Raw genomic sequence first — 8,699 nt, 5'->3', positions numbered from 1 at the left:
GATACTTCCACTTCGGGGCAGACTTGGGAAGACCTAGATCACAAACCTTGTGACATTCCTTGCGAGTGCAAGGTGGCGCTTTCTAGACTCCCCTCCCGATGGGCTATTAAGATGTGTCCCACAAGTGGTCAAGCGGACATGTTACAGTTGGTATCAGAGCGAAGCAATGAGATCTAAGGATTATAAGGGAACTTAACGGAGGAAAGTAAAGGGAATAAAGGGGGTAACTACGGGAGGGTGAGTAGAATAGAGCAGTGTTTTCTGTTGAAAATATTTCTTTACTCACTTATGGATGTTGGGTTATGAAGCATGGAGCAAGTTCTTGGTGTTCCAGATCATGTTCATGACTGCAATGCATGCTTCGAATTATCGTCAGAGGCTTGGCATAATGAATACTCTGGACCGCATCTATAATCCTTCGCCCCTGTATGCGGAGCGGAGATGGACTGGAGACTCAAGAATATATACATAGTAGCCCACTAACTCACATACCTTCAGACCAACTTGAAGAGAATCAAGTGGATGGAGAATTTAAAGATCGTGAAGCTGTTCATCTTTGTTGAAGCTCGCGTAAATGCAACTTTTCATGTTAGCCGTCGACAAGTCAAGTAGAATAAGTATGTCTATGAAGAAGTGACCCCGGTGATCTCTGCCGCAACAGAATTAAAGTGTTAGGGCGCTATGAGAAGAACGAGTATCAAAGGAAGGGATACCCTAAGCTTCCTATGAATTACCGTTTCCTGAAAATCCACAACCCCACTCCCTATTATTATTTCGTCCCTGTAGCTGATTGTAACATGATCCTATTTTCCCCAAACTAATGTATCAATAAGCCTGCCCTACTTATCCAAAATAAGTGCACTCAAGGTGTTATGCTTTCATGAATAAATAAGACTTTTTATCTTGATCATGAATGTTAGCTAAGGTGTTAAGTGATTACATCACTTAGCTAAAAAGTTGTGCTAGTCATATTAACATAATATGGGAATGTAAGATAAGATGTTAACATAAAGAATCTTATTGTTCAGACGCAACCCCAAGTGCAGGTTCCAAATCCCACTCCTGCATTAAGTCCAGCTATGGCTCAAGAGAAGAAATTCCTTCTCAAACAAATTAAGCCACCCGAGTTTGATGGCAAGGGAAGGATTGTTCAAGCCGACGCCGAGATCTGGATTGAGCCCATGGAGGACTATTTTGAGGTAGCAGGAACTGCACGTGCTAACCAAGCCATGCTCGCCAAACTTAAGCTTACAGGAAAAGCGAGACTTTGGTGAAAACAGTGGTGCAGAGACCAAGCGGTCTTGGAGGGGATAGTCACTTGGGATAACCTTAAGGAAGCTGTGCGAGGGAGGTATCTGCCACCTGCCTACCGCACACAAAAGACGAATGAATTCTATGACTTGAAGCAGCTAGGATTATCCCTTGAAGCATATTATTCGAAGTTCATTTCACTCCTAAAGTATGCACCCCCAATGGATTTGACACAGTAAGTGTCAAAATTCTGTATTGGGTTAAATCCACCCATAAACAGTCGATTGGAGTCAATGCACCCAATGGACCTACAAGACGCACTCATTCGAGCTGCTCCAATAATACAGAAGGTGCAAACAAACCAAGGAACAACAGAATTTGGATTTACAAAGATAAGAATAAGGGCATGTCTAAGGCTTAGACTAAGAGAGCGCAGGGTTTGAATCAGGGCCAAAGAAAGAAAGCTAGTGTCAATACTGTCAACAACTTTGTTCCAACACAAAGCAATGATTGCAACCCTTGTTGCTTCCATTGCAATGAGCCCAGACACTTCAAGAGGGAGTGTAACAAACTTGGTAGAGGGTATCGCTAGGGCAATTCGAAGGCCAAAACAAAGCCACTCATGGCCAAGGAACCACCGTTATGGCTTGAGGAAAAACCTCCAATGTTTCCAACAAGGAGCTGGAAAATGAAGAAGATCCATCCATGGATGCTGACATTGAGAGGGCAACGGTTTACGCCACTCTTCATAAGAAGGGTCCGAATCACCAATTCTCAGTGATTCAAACTCCATCATAATATCAAGGTAAAAGCTTCAAAACCTTGATTGACTGTGGTAGTACACATTCCTTCATCTCACCAATATGTGCAAGGAGATTAGGGATAGCCACAATAGATGCACCTACTTTATTTGTGGAATTAGCAAATGGTCATGAGATCACTTGTACTAGGCAAACTGCTAAGGTGAAATTTCTACTAGGTGGGACGCCAACTTTGGTGAGATTCAGGGTAATGAACCTAGGTGTCCACGATTGTTTACTCGAAATGGATTGGCTAATACCCAATGATTCCCACATCCACTGTGGGAAGGGCCAAGTCTCCTTCTGCGATTCTGAAGGGGAACTAGTCACGACTCAAGGTGAGGCTGGTAATCCAAAAATATAGTTGACAAAAGCAACACAGATAATAAAAGGTGTTCAAAAGGGTCTACTTGTCTATCTGATTAAACTGAATAAGCTAGATCAAAATTAGGAATTTGGAGAAGAACCTTCATGGTTAAAGGAATACACAGACATATTCCCTGAAGATCTGACGGAACATCCTCCCCAAAGGGAAGTCGACCACGAAATCAAACCGGTGCTAGGAGCTGCACTGATCGCAAAGAGGCCGTATTAGATGTCCATCCTAGAAGCTATTGAATTGAAAGAGCAACTCAAGTAGCTGTTAGATCAAGGCTACATCCATCCTAGCAATTCACCATGGGGAGCTCCAATGTTGTTCCAAAAGAAGAAAGATGGAACGCTTCACGTATGCATTGACTACAGAGGGTTGAATCAAGCAACCATAAAAAATAAATATCCCATTCCAAGAATAGATGAATTACTTGACCGTCTTCAAGGGGCAAAGATCTTCTCAAAGATAGAGCTCAGAAATGGATATTATTAGATAAGGGTAAAAGAAGAAGATATCTCGAAGATTGCATTCGGTACAAGGTATGGACACTTTGACTTCCTAGTGATGTCATTCGGGCTGACGAATGCTCCTGCTACCTTTAATAGATTAATGCAGGATATCTTTAGGCCCTATCTTGATGACTTCGTACTCGTCTTTTTTGACAATACCCTAGTCTACTCAAAATAGGGAAAGGATCATGAATCCGAGCTTCGCATTATTCTTGAAACAATGAGAGCACACAAGCTTTATGCCAAGAAAAAGAAGTGCGCATTTTTCAAGTGACAGATTGAATATTTGGGATTCATTGTATCAACAGAAGGAATTTCAGTAGATCCAGCTAAGGTCAAAGACATTCTGGAATGGCCAATACCAACTTCCAAAGAAATACGAAGTTTTCTTGGGTTGACAGGGTGGTACAGAATTTTCATCAAAGATTATGCCTTGATTGCAGCACCTTTGACTTATCTACTAAATAAACAAGTAGCAATTGTGTGGTCACCTTTGCTGAACAGACTAGCTTTGACAAACTAAGGCAAAGCTTAGTATCAACACCCATCTTGAAACTTCTTGATCTTAGTAAGGAGTTTAAAGTGGTAACTGATGCTACCACACTTGCTTGAGGATGTGTACTTATGCAAGAAGGTCATCCCGTAGCATATTCTTCAAGAAAATTGAAGAGCCATGAAAGGAATTATGCTACCCATGACCTGGAGCTATTGGCTGTCATCAACACTCTCAAACTTTGGAGACATTACTTGCTAGGTAACAAATTTTCCTTAGTAACGGACCACAAGAGTCTTAAGTGGATTTTCACCCAGAATGAGCTCAATATGTGTAATGTGTCCATTCCTCACCTTGTGGGACACATCTTAGCAGCCCATCGGGAAGAGGGTCTAGAAAGCTCTGCTTGGCACTCACAAGGAATGTCACAGGGTTTGCGATCTAGGACTTCCCAAGTCTGCCCCGAGCGGAAGTGTCCGGCCGTTCCCAGTTAGGATCGACTTGAAGTCAGGGTTCCTTTCCTATCAGCAAGTTCTCTAGGAAGTAGCTAGCGTCGAGCTCCAGATGAACCACTTTGTGTAGGAACAACAGAGTTGAAGCGGATTCATGCTGCACTTGGTTCATGGAGAATGGGAAACGAGAGGGATGTGAAGCTCAACCTCTCTGCCATAAGGCATAGTCCCATTCCTTTCCCCTAAAACAACATAAATTTGGATGCTAACTTTACTGATGCTAGGTCTTCATAGTCTCGTTATCTTGTCTTTTGAGAAAAGTTCCCAGCTAATCAGGACCACCCTTTTGTAGGACGGACCCAAGTCACGTCCACTGCACTTTCCTCGGGTTGCTTAGTTATCTAATTACCTACCACCTTACGTTTGACATGCAAAAGCAGCTTCCTTAATTAATCAATTTAATCATTGGTTCCTTCATGTAACTTAGGCTCCGACACAAAAAAATGTCAAGCAAGTTCCTTTTTGTCAAATATCTGATCTTTATTTATCATAATTTCGGAGTACATCAAGTATCATGCTGGAAGGCTATCCCAATAATCTACAGGATTGCTGCTCCAAGTTCCACCCGTAGACTAGTACACGGGCCTCAAGATCCCATCTCGAGTCACGTCGGTCTCTTGTGTGGAATCTGGAGGCAAGGAATTTATAGCTAGAGCCTCCCCTGGCACCCAAGTGTCCTCCCGCTTTAAGCAGCACCCACGGAGAGACCTCTCGCGGTGGGTTAGGTCTATATACTTGGCGCGGTTAACAACCCCTCTGGATAGGGCCAGGTAGACAGTCGGAGGTAACTGATCCTGCCTCTCCCTCTAGGCTTTTAACCTGAAGCATTAAGTGTTTTTCCTTGAATTAGTTCCTTGAGCGAAGTAGTTCAAATAATGTACCTAAGTGTACGATCACAAACATTTCGGAGGCCGTTTGTATGACCAACTGCTAAGGTGTGATTCCTCTTTCCTAGATGCTCCCAGCATCCGATTCAGGATTGTTCGCAACTTTGTGAGATCCCAATAATCTCAAACAAGAACATGCAAGAAAATGTTCTTGGTAAGTTAACTCATTTTGACTTGCACCACCTCCCCTTTGGGTTTTACCTTATGGTATCTTAACCCTAACTCAAAGCATTATCTAGTCAACCAAGGCAATGAACATGCCTTATTCGTAACCCAACCAAGGGTCTTTTATTCTTCCAGTTCTTTACTCATCTCCCTCTAACCAAGTTTAGTTAACACTCTTGGCAACGCAAGACTTTCAACTAGGCCTTCAGGATACAGTCTAGATGCATGAGTCCCTTCCATCTCTCTTAGTGCAGTACTGTGCAGTATTTTCCAATTAAACTTACCCATCATGCACATGGTGCGTTTAATATATTAGTACATCCCAAACGAACCTTAACTCTCTTCATATCTGGCAACGAATACTTATTCCTAATGCACCGGATATCATTCGACTTGCATATATGAAAGTCTAGGCTTCTATCCATCGGTGCAATTGCATCCTATGAACGGCAACTAACATTTCATGTGTTTATTTTAATCATGATTGCAAAGCATGAATTCTAGATGACTATTCATGCACTCAACTGGATTAAAAACTATTATTTTATGTGAAATAATGTAAAAAACTTATCATTCTAGGTGTATAAAAGCTATCATTCTATGCATATAAACTTATGCGAACTCCATGCTCTACCATTTCATGCATGCAACCTATCACTTGGAGTTAAAAAAAATCCTAAGGCTCATTCTTGTTCCATGCATGTAACTACTCCTTTATTTCTTCTTCTTGAAATAATATAGAATATGCTTAGCCAAAATTAATTATAAGCCTAGAATATCAAAAGGACCTGGGTTTGATTCGTGATCGTAGGGGCATTTGTTGCGTTGGTCACTCCGCTCGCCTCTCTCGCATTACCGGTACCATTTGTAGCTCTAGCACTTACACTTCTCGCAACTCTCTTTTTGGGAGCCATTTATCACACAGAATTTGGATAGTCCTGACCTTAACGGGCCTTCAAGATGACAGGCTTTAGAAAGGAAAGGTTGTGAGAAGGTGACCTTTGCTGATGGGGGGGGTTGGCTTGAAAAAAAATGGCTTCTCGAACGCGGCTCCTCAACACGGCCCTTGACACCTTCTCTATACACCAACTCTCTCTCTCTCTCTCTCTCACACACACACTCTCTCTCTTTCTCTTTTTCTCCTTCTCTCTCTCTTCCTCTTCTTCTTCTTTTCTTCTCTTCTTTTCCTTCTCTCTCTCTCCCTCTTCTTCTTCTTTTCTTCACTTCTTCTCCTCCTCTCTCTCCCTCTCCTTCTTCTCCTTCTTTTTCTTCTCTTCTTCTCCTTCTCTCTCTCTCTCCCTCTTCTTCTTCTTTTCTTCACTTCTTCTCCTCCTATCTCTCCCTCTCCTTCTTCTCCTTCTTTTTCTTCTCTTCTTATTCTCTCTCTCTTCCTCTTCTTCTTCTTCCCTTCTTCTCCCTCTTTTTCTTCTCCTTCTTTTTCTTCTCTTCTTCTCCTCTCTCTCCCTCTCCTTCTTCTCATTTTTTTCTTCTCTTCTTCTCCTTCTCTGAGCATAGGGGGGTTTCTCTGATCACGGTCCAGGGGGGGGGGGGGGGGGAGGGGTTTTCCACCTGATGATGATGAGGAGGGGGGAGGAGGTCTCTATCAAAAGTCCAGGAGGGCATAGCTATTGCCGCAATGGAGGGGGGGGGGAAGGTGACAAAGTACGAGGGGGGGGGGGATCTGCTGTTCTGCAGGGAGGAGGGGGAACCTCCCTTATATGGTGGGGGGGGGGGAAGATGGCTGCCACCCCTCCCACCTCGGGGGCTGCATGTCCCCCTATCACTTCACTTCACTCCCTCTCTCTCTCTCTCTCTCTCTCTCTCTCTCTCTCTCTCTCTCTCTCTCTCTCTCTCTCTCTCTCTCTCTCTCTCTCTCTCTCTCCCCGATGTGTTGTCGGCGGGGAGACATAGAGGGATAAAAAGTTTTGCTTTAAAATTATTTTTTTAAAAAAAGGGGGGATATATTACATCCTCTCCCCCTTAGAGGAATCAAGATGTCCTCATCTCGAGAAGACCTGGGGGTATTGTTGATTGAGAGTATCTTCATCTATCTAGGTGGCATCCTCTTCGGGATAATCTTTCCACTGGATGAAGTATTCTCTCAAGGTCCTTTACCTGAAATGCCTCTCCCTAACATCCAGGATTCTATCAGACCGTAGCTCAAGGACTCCTTGGCTAGGCATTACAATTTGTTGGTCATCCAGTACATGATTCGAATTAGGTAGATACTTTTTCAATAGGCTATGTGGAATACATTATGAATCTTTAGGGTTGCGGATAGCTATAGTCTGTAAGCATTAGGCCCTAGGCACTTAGTGATCTTATAAGGTCCACAAAACCTCGGACTTAGCTTCTTGTACTCCCCCAAGGACAATGAACTCTTTTTAGGGCGTACGTAGATGAAGACCATATCACCTTCGACGAAGGATCTCTCTTACCATTTCAAGTCAGTGTAAGCCTTCTGTCTATCCTTGGTAGCTTAAATGTCTTGTCTTATTGATTTGATTTGATCATCCATGTCTTCTAGCATCTGCCTTGAGGCTTCTACCCTCAAAGTTGGATCCGAGAAGTTCAAAGGGGTACGACAATCATGCCCATATAATGCTTGGAAAGGGGTCATCTGAATACTCTGTTGGTAAGAAGCATTGTAGGCAAACTCAACTAGCGACAAATATTGAATCCACTTTTTGGGTTCGTGACAGCAGTATGCTCTAAGGATATCTTCAATGACTTGATTGACTCGTTCTATTTGACCATCAGTTTGGGGATGGTAAGCTATACTGAAACAGAGTTGAGTGCCAATAGCCTCAAAGATAGCCCTCCAGAAGTGTGATGTGAAAAGAGAGTCACGATCACTAATGATTCTTCTGGGTAACCCATGAAGTTTGAATATTTCCTTGATGAATAATCTTGTGATGTCTGAAGCTTTATAGTTCATCTTGAGAGGGAGAAGATGTGCGACCTTGGTGAGCATATCTACTACAACCATAATAGAGTTATATCCTCCTTGAACTTGGGATAAGCCAACAATGAAGTCCATACTAATGAACGCCCATTTCATCTGGGGAATATCAAGTGGTTGTAATTTCCCAGGCATTTTAACATGTTCTGCCTTAATGCGTTGACAAGACAAACATTTCTTAACATATTTGTGTATGTCTCCCTTGAGCCTTTCCCAAAAATAGCTCTTCTTGACTGTGTTAAGGGTCTTGGCATAGCTAGGATGTCTTGAGAAAGGGGAGTCATGAGCTTCCCAAAGTATCTTCTACTTGAGAGTTTAACTTGCAAGGATACATAATCTTGTCCTAAAGTAGACATGTCCACTCCTGACAGAGAACTCTTGATATTTCGTCTTTACCTTTGGGTATTGATACTTGATGGGGATCTCCCTTAGCATTTTCTGATAGAGTGGGTCATGATATGCCTCATCTTTTGCTAGCTCAAGAATCAGGTTGTTTGGCATTGATAACTTTGTGGCTAGAGACCTTGCCGTTGATGGATCTTGCAAAATAAGAGAGTTTAAAAATGCATTGCGAGTGACTGAGTGCATCAACAACTACATTCTCTTTTCCAAGCCTATATTTGATTTCAAAATCATATTCTTCCAACACTTCAATCCATCGACATTGCCTCATATTGAATTCATTCTAGGTGAAGATCCATTTAAGACTCTTGTGGTCCGTCACTAAGAAAAATTTGTTACCTAGCA

Source organism: Lygodium microphyllum, chromosome 9, assembly GCF_053477565.2.
Source record: "Lygodium microphyllum isolate KBCC chromosome 9, Lygodium_microphyllum_v1.1.10, whole genome shotgun sequence".
Lineage (NCBI taxonomy): Eukaryota > Viridiplantae > Streptophyta > Polypodiopsida > Schizaeales > Lygodiaceae > Lygodium > Lygodium microphyllum.
This window is presented reverse-complemented; position numbering follows the sequence as displayed.